Source organism: Balaenoptera borealis (genome assembly GCF_965194805.1).
Source record: "Balaenoptera borealis genome assembly, chromosome: 12".
Taxonomy (NCBI): Eukaryota; Metazoa; Chordata; class Mammalia; order Artiodactyla; family Balaenopteridae; genus Balaenoptera; species Balaenoptera borealis.
Window position 1 is genome coordinate 98,472,538 of NC_138869.1, and position 16,768 is coordinate 98,489,305.

At 40.3% G+C, this 16,768-nt stretch overlaps 1 long non-coding RNA gene and 1 pseudogene across 6 annotated transcripts in view; one reads left to right on the plus strand and one right to left on the minus strand.

The window, feature by feature from the left end:
- LOC309607176 (F-actin-capping protein subunit alpha-1 pseudogene) overlaps nucleotides 1-16,768 on the plus strand; it is a 72,926-nt pseudogene that overhangs the window by 38,402 nt on the left and 17,756 nt on the right. The window lies entirely within an intron of this gene.
- The window catches only part of LOC309607184, a 218,092-nt gene that overhangs the window by 22,888 nt on the left and 178,436 nt on the right, over nucleotides 1-16,768 (minus strand). Inside the window, exon 4 of one of the 2 annotated variants that reach the window (XR_014232306.1) lies at nucleotides 9,271-12,869. The exons of the other annotated variant lie outside the window; for it this stretch is intronic. This is a non-coding gene — a long non-coding RNA (uncharacterized lncRNA). Of the gene's footprint in view, nucleotides 1-9,270; nucleotides 12,870-16,768 lie in introns of those variants that run through there. 2 annotated transcript variants of the gene reach the window in all.

Sequence of the window (16,768 nt, forward strand, 5' to 3'; positions counted from 1 at the left end):
TCTTTGCCTGTTGATTCAGAGGCGTGAAGAGTCCAGAGGGGCCAGGCAACAGACTTCACTTTCAGTTCAACAGAATCCTTGTGTATCTCCTGGTAGAAGCATTCCTCCCTTTGGAACTAAGACCTCTAGGCCAACAGGGTGTACGGTTGAGGAAATAAGATGCAAAAATTTTGCTAGTTGGGCACTAGGGGTAATGGTGAGTGGTGCCACTTCCAATTCCACTCCTTGATTCCTGTACCCATGAGTCCTGGCTGTGGGAGAAACAGTATCAAATATTAGACACTGATTCAAAGCATACACGGCCTTCTGGAGAACCTTGTCCAAGCCCTGCAAGGTATTGCCACTTACATGGTGCTGTAACTGAGTTTTCAAAGGCCATGACACCACTCTATCAAGCCAGCTGCTTCAGGGTAGTGCAGAACATGGTCAGACGAATGAATTCCTTGAGCATGAGCCCACTGTGCACTTCATTTACTGTGCAGTGATCTTCCTGATTAGAACCACTGCCATGTGGAATACCACGACAGTGGATAAGGCGTTCTGTAAGTCCACATATGGTAGTTTTGGCAGAAATATTGCATGTAGGGAAGGCAAGTCTGTATCCTGAATTTCTACTATATTAAGAACAAAATGCTGCCCCTTTCATGATGAAAGTGATCCAATGAAATCAATGTACCTGCCAGGTAGCTGGCTGATCACAGGTAGTGGTGCCATATGGAAGATTCCATGTTGGTCTCTGCCTTAGGCAGATTGGATGCTCTGCAATGGCGGTAGCCAGGTAAGCCTTAGTGAGTGCAAGTCCTTGCTGTCGAGCCCAGGCATGACCTCAATCCCTACCACCATGACCACTTTGTTCATGAGTCCACTGTGGTGATGACAGTGGTAATTGGAGAAAAAGGCCAACTGGAGTCTATAAAACAGGATATCCTATTGTTAAAATCCTCCTCTGCTGAGGTCACCCTTAGGTGAGCATTTACATGGGACACAAATATCTTTGCGTTTTTTTGCCCATTCAGAGACACCTATCCTCACAGCTCTTCCTGGAATCTCATCACTAATTTTCCCTTCATATTCCTTCCAAGTCCCTGACCATCCAGTTAAGCTATTGGCCACAGCCCATGAGTCAGTATATAATCATATAATCACACATCTGGACTTTTCTCCTTCTAAGAAAAGTAAACAACCAGGAGCACTGCTCAAATTTCTGCCCACTGAGAGGATTTCCCTTCACGCTGTCCTTCAGGGATGTTCCAGAAAGAAGGGCTATAGTTCTGCAGCTGTCCACTTTGGGGTGGTGCCTGTATACTGTGCAGAACCATGTATAAACCAGACCCTAACCTCTTCTTGTAGGAGAGAGAAGGCAGTAGAGCAGAAGTGGCAACCATAGGCATTTTGAGCACTTCTTCATGTAACTTACTTGTGCCTTTATTATTGAAAATAGAATCATTAGCATTTTTAAATCTAATCAGATTAGAGAGTCAATTCCCAGAACCAATTCAGAAAACTCATCCTTAAAGTTCTGTTCCACTCTCAGTAGTGGTGATGGCTGTATACAACATTGTTAATACACTTAATGCCACTTACATGTACACTTGAAGATAGGTAAAATGGTAAATTTTATGTTATGTGTATTTTACCACAATAAAAAAATATACTTACAAAAAAGAAAAGAAATAACCCAGGATTGAATTAAGGCAGGAAAGTGGCAGGAAGGACTTGAATTCAGAGTTTAAATCAACGGATCAAGCACTGATCAGTTTGATGACCAGATGAACACAGGGTTTTAGGGTTTAAGAAATAAAGTGTAAGTCTGTTATCTTTTTTTTTTTATACAGCAGGTTATTAGTTTTTTATTTTATACATATTAGTGTATGTATGTCAATCCCAATCTCCCAATTCATGCCACCACCCCCGCTGCCCCGCCCCGCTTACCCCCCCTCGGTGTCCATACGTTTGTTCTCTACGTCTGTGTCTCTGTTTCTGCCTTGCAAACTGCTTCTTCTGTACCATTTTTCTAGAGTCCACATATATGAATTAATATGCAATATTTGTTTTTCTCTTCCTGACTTACTTCGCTCTGTAGGACAGTCTCTAGGTCCACCCACGTCTCTGCAAATGACCCAATTTCGTTCCTTTTTATCACTGAGTAATATTCCGTTGTATATATGTACCACATCTTCTTTATTCATTCATCTGTCGATGACCATTTAGGTTGCTTCCATGACCTGGCTATTCCATGACCTGGCAAAGTGCTGCAATGAACATTGGGGTGCATGTGTCTTTTTGAATTATGGTTTTCTCTGGGTCTATGCCCAGTAGTGGCATTGCTGGGTCGTATGGTAGTTCTATTTTTAGTTTTTTAAGGAACCTCCATACTGTTCTCCATAGTGGCTGTATCAATTTACATTCCCACCAACAGTGCAAGAGGGTTCCCTTTTCTCCATACCCTCTCCAGCATTTGTTGTTTGTAGATTTTCTGCTGATGCTCATTCTAACCAATGTGAGGTGATACCTCACTGTAGTTTTGATTTGCATTTCTCTAATAATTGGTGATGTTGAGCAGCTTTTCATGGGCCTCTTGGCCATCTGTATGTGTTCTTTGGAGAAATGTTTATTTAGGTCTTCTGCCCATTTTTTGATTGGGTTATTTGGTTTTTTAATATTGAGCATGAGCTGTTTATATATTTTGGAGATTAATCCTTTGCCAGTTGATTTGTTTGCAAATATTTTCTCCCATTCTGAGTGTTGTCTTTTTGTCTTGTTTATGGTTTCCTTTGCTGTGCAAAAGCTTTTAAGTTTTTTTAGGTCCCATTTGTTTATTTTTGTTTTTATCTCCATTACTCTAAGAGGTGGGTCAAAAAAATCTTGCTGTGATATATGTCAAAGAGTGTTCTTCTTATGTTTTCCTCTAAGAGTTTTATAGTGTCCAGCCTTACATTTAGGTCTTTAGTGCTTTTTGAGTTTATTTTTGTGTATGGTGTTAGGGAGTGTTTTAATTTCATTCTTTTACATATGGCTATCCAGTTTTCCCAGCACCACTTATTGAAGAGACTGTCTTTTCTCCATTGTATATTCTTGCCTCCTTTGTCATAGATTAGTTGACCATAGGTGCATGGGTTTATCTCTGGGCTATCTATCCTGTTCCATTAATCTATATTTCTGTTTTTGTGCCAGTACCATATTGTCTTGATTACTGTAGCTCTGTAGTATAGTCTGAAGTCAGGGAGTCTGATTCCTGCAGCTCCGCTTTTTTCCCTCAAGATTGCTTTGGCAATTCGGGGTCTTTTGTGTCTCCATACAAATTTTAAGATTTTTTTGTTCTAGTTCTGTGAAAAATGCCATTGGTAATTTGATGGTGATTGCATTGAATCCAATCCAAGAACATGGTATATCTCTCCATCTGTTTGTGTCATCTTTGATTTCTTTCATCAGTGTCGTATAGTTTTCTGAGTACAGGTCTTTTACCGCCTTAGGTAGGTTTATTCCTAGGTATTTTATTCTTTTTGTTGCAATGGTGAATGGGATTGTTTCCTTAATTTCTCTTTCTGATCTTTCATTGTAGTGTATAGGAATGCAAGAGATTTCTGTGCATTAATTTTGTATCTGGCAACTTTACCAAATTCACTGATTAACTCTAGTAGTTTTCTGGTGGCATCTTTAGGATTATCTATGTATAGTATCATGTCATCTGCAAACAGTGACAGTTTTACTCTTCTTTTCCAACTTGTATTCCTTTTATTTCTTTTTCTTCTCTGATTGCCGTGGCTAGGACTTCCAAAACTATGTTTACTAATAGTGGCGAGAGTGGACATCCTTGTCTTGTTCCTGATCTTAGAGAAGATGCTTTCAATTTTTCACTATTGAGAATGATATTTGCTGTGGGTTTGTCGTATATATATGGCCTTTATTATGTTGAGGTAGGTTCCGTCGATGCCCACTTTCTGGAGACTTTATATCATAAATGGGTATTGAATTTTGTCAAAAGCTTCTTCTGCATCTATTGAGATGATCATATGGTTTTTATTCTTCAATTTGTCAATATGGTGTATCACATTGATTGATTTGCATATATTGAAGAATCCTTGCATCCCTGAGATAAATCACACTTGATCATGGTGTATGATCCTTTTAATGTGTTGTTGGATTCTGTTTGCTAGTATTTTGTTGAGGATTTTTGCATCTATATTCATCAGTGATATTGGTTTGTAATTTTCTTTTTTTGTAGTATCTTTTATGTGGTTTTGGTATCAGGGTGATGGTGGCCTCATAGAATGAGTTTGAGAGTGTTCCTTCCTCTGCAATTTTTTGGAAGCATTTGAGAAGGATGGGTGTTACCTCCTCTCTAAATGTTTGATAGAATTCACCTGTGAAGCCATCTGATCCTGGACTTTTGTTTGTTGGAAGATTTTTAATCACAGTTTCAATTTCATTACTTGTGATTGGTCTGTTCATGTTTTCTATTTCTTCCTGGTTCAGTCTTGGAAGTTTATACCTTTCTAAGAATTTGTCCATTTCTTCCAAGTTGTCCATTTTATTGGCATAGAGTTGCTTGTAGTAGACTCTTATGATGCTTTGTATTTCTGTGGTGTCCATTGTAACTTCTCCATTTTCATTTCTAATTTTATTGATTTGAGTCCTCTCCCTCTTTTTCTTGATGAGTCTGGCTAAAGGTTTATCAATTTTATTTATCTTCTCAAAGAACCAGCTTTTAGTTTTATTGATCTTTGCTATTGTTTTCTTTGTTTCTATTTCATTATCTGTGCTCTGATCTTTATGATTCCTTCCTCCTACCAACTTTGGGTTTTGTTTGTTCTTCTTTCTCTAGTCCTTTTAGGTGTAAGATTAGATTGTTTATTTGAGATTTTTCTTGCTTCTTGAGGTAGGATTGTATTGCTATAAACTTCCCTCTTAGAACTGCTTTTGCTGCATCCAGTAGGCTTTGGATCATCATGTTTTCATTGTCATTTGTCTCTTGGTATTTTTTGATTTCCTCTTTGATTTCTTCAGTGATCTCTTGGTAATTTAGTAATGTATTGTTTAGCCTCCATGTATTTGTGTTTTTTATGTTTTTTTCCCTGTAATTGATTTCTAATCTCATAGCATTGGGGTCAGAAAAGATGCTTGATATGATTTCAGTTTTCTTAAATTTGGTCTGTGACCCAAGATATGATCTATCCTGGAGCATGTTCCATGTGCACTTGAGAAGAAAGTGTAAACTGCTGTTTCCAGATGGAATGTCCTATAAATATCAATTAAATCTATCTGGTCTATTGTGTCATTTAAAGCTTTTGTTTCTGTATTAATTTTCTGTCTGGATGATCTGTCCATTGGTGTAAGTGAGGTGTTAAAGTCCCCCACTCTTATTTTGTTACTGTCAATTTCCTCTTTTATAGCTGTTAGCAGTTGCCTTATGTATTGAGGTGCTCCTATGTTGGGTGCATATATATTTATAATTGTTATATTTTCTTCTTGGATTGATCCCTTGATCATTATGTAGTGTCCTTCCTTGTCTCTTGTAACATCCTTTATTTTAAAGTCTATTTTATCTGATACGAGTATTGCTGCTCCAGCTTTCTTTTGATTTCCATTTGCATGAAATATCTTTTTTCCATCCCCTCACTTTCAGTCTGTATTTGTCCCTAGGTCTGAAGTGGGTCTCTTGTAGACATCATATGTATGGGTCTTGTTTTTGTATCCATTCAGTGAGCCTGTGTCTTTTGGTTGGAGCATTTAATCCATTCACATTTAAGGTAATTATCAACATGTATGTTCCTATGACCATTTTCTTAATTGTTTTGGGTTTGTTTTTGTAGGTCCTTTTCTTCTCTTGTGTTTCCCACTTAGAGAAGTTCCTTTAGCATTTGCTGTAGAGCTAGTTTGGTGGTGCTGAATTCTCTTAGCTTTTGCTTGTCTGTAAAACTTTTGATTTCTCTGTCGAATTTGAATGAGATCCTTGCTGGATAGAGTAATCTTTGTTGTAGGCTCTTCCCTTTCATCACTTTAAATATATTGTGCCACTCCCTTCTGGCTTGTAGAGTTTCTGCTGAGAAATCAGCTGTTTAACCTTATGGGAGTTCCCTTGTATGTTATTTGTCATTTTCCCCTTGTTGCTTTAAATAATTTTTCTTTTTCTTTAATGTTTGTCAATTTGATTACTATGTGTCTCAGTGTGTTCCTCCTTGGGTTCATCCTGTCTGGGACTCTCTGCACTTCCTGGACTTCGGTGGCTATTTCCTTTCCCATGTGAGGGAAATTTTTGACTATAGTCTCTTCAAATATTTTCTCAGGTCCTTTCTCTCCCTCTTCTCCTTCTGGGACCCCTATAATGTGAATGTTGGTGCATTTAATGTTGTCCCAGAGGTCTCTTAGTCTGTCTTCATTTCTTTTCACTCTTTTTTCTTTATTCTGTTCTGCGGCAGTGAATTCCACCATTTTGTCTTCCAGGTCACTTATCCGTTCTTCTGCCTTAGTTATTCTGCTATTGATTCCTTCTAGTGTATTTTTCATTTCAGTTATTGTATTGTTCATCTCTGTTTGTTCGTTCTTTAATGCTTCTAGTTGTTTGTTCTTTAATTCTTCTAGATCTTTGTTAAACATTTCTTGCATCTTCTCGATCTTTGCTTCCATGCTTTTTCCAAGGTCCTGGATCATCTTCACTATCATTATTCTGAATTCTTTGTCTGGAAGGTTGCCTATCTCCACTTCATTTAATTGTTTTTCTGGGGTTTTATCTTGTTCCTTCATCTAGTACATAGCCCTCTGCCTTTTCATTTTGTCTATCTTTCTATGCATGTGGTTTTCGTTCCATGGGCTGCAGGGTTGTAGTTCTTCTTGCTTCTGCTGTCTACCCTCTGGTGGATTAGGCTATCTAAGAGGCTTGTGCAAGTTTCCTGATGGGATGGACTGGTGGTGGGTAGAGCTGGGTGTTGCTCTGGTGGGCAGAGCTCAGTAAATCTTTAATCTGCTTGTCTGCTGATGGGTGGGGCTGAGTTCCCTCCCTGTTGGTCGTTTGGCCTGAGGCAACCCAGCACTGGAGGCTACAGGCTCTTTGGTGGGTCTAATCGTGGACTCTGGGAGGGTTCACGCCAAGGAGTACTTCACAGAATTTCTGCTGCCAGTGTCCTTGTTCCTGGGGAGAGCCACAGCCACCCCCTGCCTCTGCAGGAGACCCTCCAACACTAACAGGTAGGTCTGGTTCAGTCTCCTATGGGGTCACTGCTCCTTCCCCTGGGTCCCGATGCACACACTATTTTGTGTGTGCCCTCCAATAGTGGGGTCTCTGTTTCCCCCAGTCCTGTCGAAGTCCTGCAGTCAAATCCCAGTAGCCTTCAAAGTCTGATTCTCTGGGAATTCCCTCTCCCGTTGCCAGACCCCCAGGTTGGGAAGCCTGACGTGGGGCTCAGAACCTTCACTCCAGTGGGTGGACTTCTGTGGTATAAGTGTTCTCCAGTCTGTGAGTCACCCACCCAGCAGTTATGGGATTTGATTTTATTGTTATTGCACCCCTCCTACCATCTCATTGCGGCTTCTCCTTTGTTTTTGGATGTGGGGTATCTTTTCTGGTGACTTCCAGTGTCTTCCTGTGGATGATTGTTAAGCAGTTAGTTGTGATTCCAGTGCTCTCGCAAGAGGGAGTGAGTGCACGTTCTTCTCTTCCGCCATCTTGAACCAGTCTCTCAGTCTAAGGTTTTCTGCTTTTAACTTTACTTTAATCCTTCTTCCTCTTCTCCCTTCTTTTTCAATAGTTTGATTTCTTCTAGGACTTAGTCAAAATTCTTTTCAGCTTTTGGACCTATGATTGTATGCTAATTTGCACTTTAACATTTGTAATATAAAATTTTCTCCTTCATAAAGTTAAAATAAAGATTAAATATTAACCTACTTCTCCAGGTATAATTGTAGGGAATAACATACCGTTCTCAGAGATTTTGCTAATGTACCTTCTAATATAAATTCTAACCCGAGCCAAAGAATTAGCTTCACCACATGCCTATAGCGTTGTGGTTTAGGCTTCAATCACTTCTCTGCTACCATCTCATCTAACATCTTTTGCATACTTTTCCAGAGATCATAGATGTCATCCTGTGTGGTGATTAGAAATCCCACAGCCATCGGTACTTGCTATTCTGCTTTTTGCTGTCTCTTTGGGGCTCCACATAAGTGGCTGGAGGGAGTAAGGCAATTGAAATGCTCTGACCTTTTCTTCTGACACCGAGGAATCTGCCAAGTGAGTTTGTAGAGAGTGTCCAGTTTTCCCAGCTTCATGTTAGGTGTACTTTCTACCTTAAGTACAATTGTTCCCAAATGCTCAGGGATTGCAGTATGATTTTCCCATCTTGAAAATCTATTAAAAAGAAAGAGATTCTTCACTCCTCTCCACCCCTCCTTCAGGCATTGCAGATGGCAGTTAGCACCCGACACAGCCCCTCCCTGTAACATCATCAATTTTTTGCCTGAATTGCATCTACTTCACAGCTCAAGATGTGCCAAATGACACACATTCTAAGTACTTGTTGCTAGCAACAAATCTATCTAACTAAGTGACCAAGCACGGGCTATATTTGGAATGTCAGAGCACCTCACTCTGCCCTGGCCCACTTCCTTTAGCTGAGACATCTCCAAGCCTTAAAGTAAGCTTATCTATGTTTCTGGGTTCTGCTTCTCAAGAGAGATACTCTGGATCAACTCTGCAAAATACAAAGTGACACGAAGACAGGGAAATGATCAGGTCTTTCCCATGAACTCCTTTCTCCTCTGTAAAAATGAATATTGTTAGTAATCCTCACCTTACAGGACAACTGGGAATACTTGCTGAGATCATCAAAATATTAAAAATTGTCAGGGTTTGGCAACTGTAGATCTGGCATGTGGTCTGCGCTCCATACTTAAATACCACCAGATAGTTCTACTCCTTTTTTCATACTCTCTCTTAATTTTTAAAAATTAAAAAAAAGGGCTTCCCTGGTGGCACAGTGGTTGAGAATCTGCCTGCCAATGCAGGGGACACGGGTTCGAGCCCTGGTCTGGGAAGATCCCACATGCCGCGGAGCAACTAGGCCCGTGAGCCACAACTACTGAGCCTGCGCGTCTGGAGCCTGTGCTCCGCAACAAGAGAGGCCACGATAGTGAGAGGCCAGCACACCGTGATGAAGAGTGGCCCCCACTTGCCACAACTAGAGAAAGCCCTCACACGGAAACGAAGATCCAACACAGCCATAAATAAATAAATAAAAATTAAAACGCAAAAAAAAAAAAAAAAAATTAAAAAAAATTTTTTATTGGGGTATAGTTGATTTACAATGTTGTGTTAGTTTCAGGTGTACAGCAAAGTGAATCTGTTATACATATACATATATCCACTCTTTTTTAGATCCTTTTCCCATATAGGTCATTACAGAGTATTGAGTAGAGTTCCCTGTGCTATACAGTAGGTCCTTATTAGCTATCTGTTTTATATATAGTAGTGTGTATGTGTCAGTCCCAATATTCCAATTTATCCCTGTCCCCCTTACCCCTCACTTAATTTTTTTATTGAAGTAAAATTCACATATCAACTTAACCATTTCAGAGTGATCAATTCAGTGTTATTTTGTACTTTCACAGGTTGTACAATCACATTTCTATCAAGTTCCAAAATACTTTTATCACCCCAAAAGGAAACCTTCAACCCATTAAGCAGTCACTCCCCTTTCCCTTCTCCCCCTGGGCCCTTGCAAGCAACAATTTACTTTCTGTCTCCACGGATTTACCTCTTCTGAATATTTCATATAAATGAAATCATACAGTATATGGTCTCTTGTGTCTGGCTTCTTTCCCTTAGCATAATGTTTTCAAGGCTCATCCATGTTGTAGCGTATATCAGTACTTCATTCCTTTTTATGGTTGAATAATATTCTGTTGTGTGGATATATCACAACTTGTCCATTCAACCATTGATGGAAATTTGGGTTGTTTCCACCTTTTGGCTTTTGTGAATATTGCTGCTATGAACATGCATGTACATGTATTAGGTTTGAGTACCTGTTTCCAATTCTTTTGAGGTGTGGAATTGCTACTTGCTCTCTCTTTTATTTCTATTTCTTCTCTTAATGAGCTCATGTCTGTGGGAACTGTAATGATGTCCTGTTTTAAAATTCCTCACATTGTTTATTTTGGAAGTCTTAACAGTAATTTTAAAATTTTATTAGTATTTTAATGAACCAATCCATAGTTTTGTAGATTTATCTATTTATACATTTGAATTTGTTTTAATTATTGCATTCTCTTTGGGTTCATTTACTCCTCTTTTTGTAACTTCTGGAGAGGGCTGCTAAGCAGACACTGTTGGGGCTCTGCCCATATGCCCCCTTGCCATTCTCATGCACACCAGCCTGAGTTCCAAGGGCCAACATCTGATTCTTTGTCAGAGGGCTGCCACTGAGCTGCCTGAACCCTCTTTGTGGAATAGCGGCTAGAAGTGCCTGGGAACTAACATCCGTGGGAGAAACCTTTAACCAAAGGCCGAACGCTGTCAGGCTGTAAATAGACCAATCTTCTTGTCCTTTGGCCAGGATAATTCTGATGCATATTTTACATAGTTTTTTAGAGTATTCCTTGGTAATCAAGCTCCAGTCACCTGTTGTGATGGCTGCCTTAATAATACACCCTTTATTGGCTGCCTTCCCTTCTCTGTCTCACTTTCTAGTTGTGTTTCTACCTTCCCAGCCCTCCCTGTTATGGCTGAATTGTGTTCCCCTCAAAATTCATGTTGGAATCTTAACCCCCAGTACCTCAGGATGTGACTGTATTTGGAGATAGGACCTTTAAATGAGTGATTAAGTTAAAGTGAGGTCATTGGGATGGGCCTTAATTCAATCTGACTGCTGTCCTTATAAGAAGAGGCGGTCAGGGCACAGACAGCCACAGAGAGAGGGCCATGTGAGGACACAGGAAGAAGGTGGCTGTTTACAAGCCAAGGAGAGAGGCCTCAGAAGAAATCAGTTGCACCAACAGCTTGATCTCAGACTTCCATTTTACAGGACAGTGAAGAAGTCAATTTCTCTTGTTTAACGCATCTAGTCTGGGGTACTTTGTTATGGCAGCCCTGGCAAACTAATTTATTCCCAGTAAACTGTGTGCCCTTGAATCATTGGCTTGCAATCTGCTTCTGAGGAGTAGAGTCCAAACTAAGATTCAAAGTTTATTGATTTTTTTCAGATTTTCTTCTTTCCTAATATGCTCTTGAAGCTATAAATTATATTTTAAGCATGGCTATAGGTTTGATATGTAGTATTTGATAGTATAATGATAAGTTCTGATATGGAATACTATTATTTAACTTGAAGTATTATCTATTTTCCACTATAATTTCTTCTTTGATTCTATGGATTGTTATAACTTGGAAGCATCTCACATTGGCCTTATATACACTCCAGCCATGACATGTGTCACTTCTGCTCACAACCCAATGTCCAAAACTAGCCATAGGGCTCCACCCAGCCACAAGGGAGCTGAAAGCACAACCTACCATGTTCCTGGAAGGGATGGGGAAAACCATTAACCACATAAACCAGGCAACACAGAACATCCTTCTATGTGTTTCCTTTTGTGAATGTGCTAGAATTTCTTCAGAATAGAGGATAAACCTGGGAGTGGAATCATAGGTCGTCTTATGAATATATCTTCCATTTTACTAGGAATTGCCAAGCTGCTCTCTCCAACACGGTTGTGACAGTTTTCATTTCCACCAGCAGTACCCATACATATTGCGCTGCCCCTTTACAACACAGTATGTTATTAGACTTAAAATTTCTTTACAAAGTGGTAGGTGTGAAACAGTATCTTTTTGTGGTTTTAATTTGTGTTTCACTGACTAATAGTCAAGGTTGGTCAAGTCACTTGTCCCATGTCAGTTTCTATTTGATAAAAACTAGTGGCTCATTCCCCAATAGATGACATAACGATCCTCTAAAAAGAATCCATGCGTTTGAGCAAGTCCTCACACATCTATTTAAGGAACGAGGTTGAATTTAAGAATGAACTTTATCAGGGGTCAGTAAACTTTTTCGTAAGGGATTTTTTTTTTTTTTTCTTTGCTGGTCATATGGTTTCTTGCAACTACCCGGCTCTGTTTGTGTAGAGAAAAAGCAGCCTTCGTCAGTATGGTATAATCTTGCTCCAATAAAACTACTTATGGACACTAAAATGTGAATTTGATATCATTTTCATGTGTTACAAAATATGATTCTTCTTGTGATTTTTTTCCCCGACAATTTAAAAATGTAAAAATCATTCTTGACTCAGGCATATAAAAACAGACAAACGGGCCATATTTGGCTCGAGGGGCCCTGGCTTGTTGACCCCTGAACTATACCTTAGCTTGACCCGAAAGACTAAGAATAGAACAGAAGGCATCTGCCCCCTGTTAATGCAACTGTCTTTGCAATCGACACTGAGGGTTAAGGTCTTGGCTGGGTCCATCAAGCCTCCTTCCTCCACTTTTGTACCTTATAAGGATTTTTTTAGATGAGTTTCATGAGCACATCTGGGTCCAGTGGTCCCAAAAGATTCATTCTGCATTCTGGCTGCACAGCTGCTTCACACAGCAAAGGCCAAAGGCACAAGCCTTGCAGTTTCTGGATAACCAGACCTAACTCATCTCTCACCAATGGTTCAAAAACCCCCATATTAGCCATCATCCGAATACACTTGTGAAGTGCTTTACAAAATGATTTGTCCAGAACGACGAATACTGTGTACCATCTTGTGTGGAAGAAGAGAAGACTCAATGATGACAATGACTCTTTCATCAAGAAAAAAGGGAAAGACTTAAGAAGGCTATGAGATTCTTCTTTGGTGGGTTGTCATGTGTTGAACGGGACGAAGTGGTTCTAGGAGACAAAACAGAGAATTGGGAACATTTGAGAAGATTGTGGACAAGTCCCCAGAGTTGCTTTTGAACACGTGTGTGTTATGTAAATATCACACAGGATCTGACTTATCCAAAGGATCTGACTTTGCAAAGCTGATATAATGGTGCCTCAACATCACTATACTTGAGCTTCTCTGAAATGCTCTGGAGTCTATTCAATGTGTAATTGGACATTTGCTACTGTCTCATTTTGGTCTAGTAGAAAACCACATGTAGATCAAGTGAGTCTAGTTTCTTCCAGGCCTGGAATACGCTCTGCTCTCTGGTACTTTCAGGTATGGGGACTCAGATGAATACTGTGTGGTGCCCTAGCCTCATCTCTTGCTATCACTTCTATTCTATCCTGAAACAATTTTGTTTGAGTGCAATATATTTGCTGATATTGTCAACTCAAGTCATTGCAGAATATAGATTAGGTACTGCATTCTCCCAGAGGCTGAGCAGAACCTTCCTTCTGTGAACATTCTCAATAGTTTGTTTTCAAGGTGAGGAAGTAGGAAGTACAAGGAGGGACAAGCATCAAGGCAATTTTTTTCTTTGTTCCTTTACTTGTGTTAGTGGGAACATTTCTATCAAGGAAGACAGTTCCCTTTCATTTTACCAGATCCAGAGAAGCTATGGAACTTCTGTTACCAATTCTTTATCCATAATTTATTTTAGTAACCCGGGACCTGGTGATAGAAGTTATGTATGAAAACAAAAGCTGGTGGCATTCTGAAAGGAGGGAGCAGACGCTCTCGAGAAAGATGTGTCAGAGCTATGCTTCTCTGTCTAAAACTTCTAATTGCCTTTTTGTGAATTGTCCTTCCTTTTGCGCCTTAGTTACTTTCACATTTACTGGCCACTGATCATGAAAGAAAGAGTGAAAGAAGAGGAAGATGCCTATATGGTTTCTGTGATATTGAGGTGAATCTAGAAATCAAAGTCTTCCTTTCTTCCCATGTGTATTTGATCCCAAGTCACATTTTTTTATGGTAAGTAATTTCAGGTTTGAGTAACCCACTCTAGCATATAATGCCCCAGCTGTTAAAGAAGCAGGAGAAGTAATTCCTGTAGTAATTGCCGTAGTGGTATTTCTAAACGTCCTGCACACCGATACCTGTTGAGAGATAGAGCTGAACAAGCACTGGAAGCCTAGAAGTGAATGAGAAAAATCCATTCGTCTGTGGAATATTTATTGAATAGCTACTATTTTAAAGGCATTGGCTCATCACTCTGAGGGATGAATAAAAAATTAAAGGAGGGCTTCCCTGGTGGCGCAGTGGTTGAGAGTCTGCCTGCCAATGCAGGGGACACGGGTTCGAGCCCTGGTCTGGCAGGATCCCGCGTGCCGCGGAGCGACTGGGCCCGTGAGCCACAACTACTGAGCCTGCGCGTCTGGAGCCTGTGCTCCGCAACAAGAGAGGCCGCGATAGTGAGAGGCCCGTGCACCGCGATGAAGGGTGGCCCCCGCTCGCCGCAACTAGGGAAAGCCCTCGCACAGAAACGAAGACCCAACACAGCCAAAAATAAATGAATAAATAAAATTTAAAAAAAAAAATTAAAGGAAAGAGATAAATACAAAAAATATGGTAACAGATTGGATAAGAACTGAAGAAGGGTAGTCAAGGATTCTGTGTCTCAGGTGATTCCAAAGGCAGATAGAACGTACCTAGCAATGTCAAAGATATTTGTCTTCTCTCCAATTTAGTGCCCCCTGTGGCTCTACCTTGCCCCTTAGAGACTCAAATTTCACTCATATTTCAGAGAGGAGACCAAAACTGATTCTTCCCTAGGTCCAAAAATGGGAACATGTATCCTATTCTAATCCCTTGCTGAGGGAAGTGACTTGCTTTTCCCTGTGTTAAGGTTGAATATTTTCTATGGGCTATAATGAACGCTTCCTGAAAAGTAGAAATCTAATAAGAGTGTGTGTGGGGGGGGGAGGGGGGGATTGTAAGAAGTTTGTTTCTAGGATTAAATGGCTAGATTTCTTTTTTAAATGTACTAATTTTCACATTTGCTAAATTCTGAGTGAATCTAAACTATTTTGCCTCAGAGTTGATTTTCCTCATTACTATCAATCTTCTGCTCTGGAAGATTTTAAAGATAAGGTAGGTTTTGAAACTAGCACACACTAACTACCAACAAGAATAACCTTTTATTTGGAAAATGGAACAATGAGGAAGCTATTTGCATCAGAAATGACTCTATCATTAAAATATTCCACATCTAATCCATTTGCAGTTGAAGATCTTTACACTGTTTTATTTTTGTGGGAGCATCTCCTACCATGTGTTTTGGCCATCTGCATATAGTTATGGAGTCACTATCTCTTAGGATATTCTTTCCTCTTTCCTGAGCTGGTGAAACCTAAGGGAATCACAAGAATCAACTCGACTCTATTTGGATGTGTTTCACAGGGAATCCTTTGTATCAACTGAGTCACTCCCATCCAAATATCCATGGGAAGTTCACATAACCTCATTTCCCTCTGTTAATGTTACTGAGTTAAGCACAAGACAGAAATATTCTTAGAAGATATATGGCTTCCTCTTCATCAGAGCTGGCCTAGAGTGGAGAAACAGAGCCCCTGGGGACAAAGCAAGACACTCATGAACTCTGGCCACTGTAAGACAAACAATGGGGACCTTATTCTTAATTTAGTTTCTAAGCAAAGGTTTTCCTGGTGACCTCGTTCCTCTGGAGCAATCACAACGCTCCCCTGATGGATTAGCAGCTTGCCCTGGTACCGTGAGTTCCCACTTTCCCCTTGCCGCCCATTTTCTTTCAGGAGATCTGGATTTTTCTTCTAATTACACATTTTCTCCATAATTCTGCACAACAGTAAAAATAAATATAACTTCTGTCCTCTTAAAACCTGGTAATCATTCAGCTAGAAGAAGGGCTACTGTTTGGCATAGATAAAAATAGTCTCCAATAGTGTCCTGCCTAGAAATAGTCCCAAGCTTGAATTTACAGTGAGGACAACCCAAGGTCTCTCATGTTTAGGAAACCACCAAGCTGTGATGATGCTTAGCCAGAAGTAGCTATTGTATTACACTGGGACTTATGAGCCCTGAGGGGTCCACACAGTTTATCTGGGGTGAGAGCTCCCACCAAAAGTGCACAGTACCAACTTCCCCTGTCAATGAAGCCTTCACTGCATCACCTCCACTGTCCCATCTTGTGAAGTGAGGAAAGTTCTCTGATAGGAGAAATGGAAAGGAGGGAAGAGGGAGGAGTGTGCAGGATAGAAAGGGAGGGGAAGGTGGTTTCCATAGAGACCTAGCCTTCCTCATGCTCTCGTCAGCCAGTGGTCTAGAAGAGCAGTCTCTGAAGCCACTGGCCTAATTCCACAGCTGCCTATGGAAGCCCCAGGGGCACTGAGACATCAGCTGTTTTTCCACAAAAGAAGGTCCCCTAAATCACCCATGAAGAACAGTATGCATGCTTTGCGTATATCATATACCATCTTTCAATGGAGCCAATATAGCCAGGTGGTTTTTTTCCATTATTAAAACACATCTCTGTTTCTTGAGCAGCAGATGAAGTAGTTGGCCTGCATCTGGGGCCATGTTGTGTGAGAACTATGGTTGCTGTGGCTGTTGTTTTCTGCAAACATGTGGTTGAGTGTGTGTAAGTTGAATGTGAGTGTGATATGTCTCCACTACAAAGCGAAAGGGATGAGGATAGTCTAAATTTGATATGGTCCTAAGGTTAGTGGATAGGCAGAATTACACTTCCTTCCTTCCCCAGGAAATCCTTGGTATTCATTCTATGTTAAATTGTTTGATTCCAAAGATCTACTGGTTTGCTCATGGCTCCTCTTTATTTTTCTTATCCAAATGACCTCCTGCTCTACTTATTTGCCCTGGA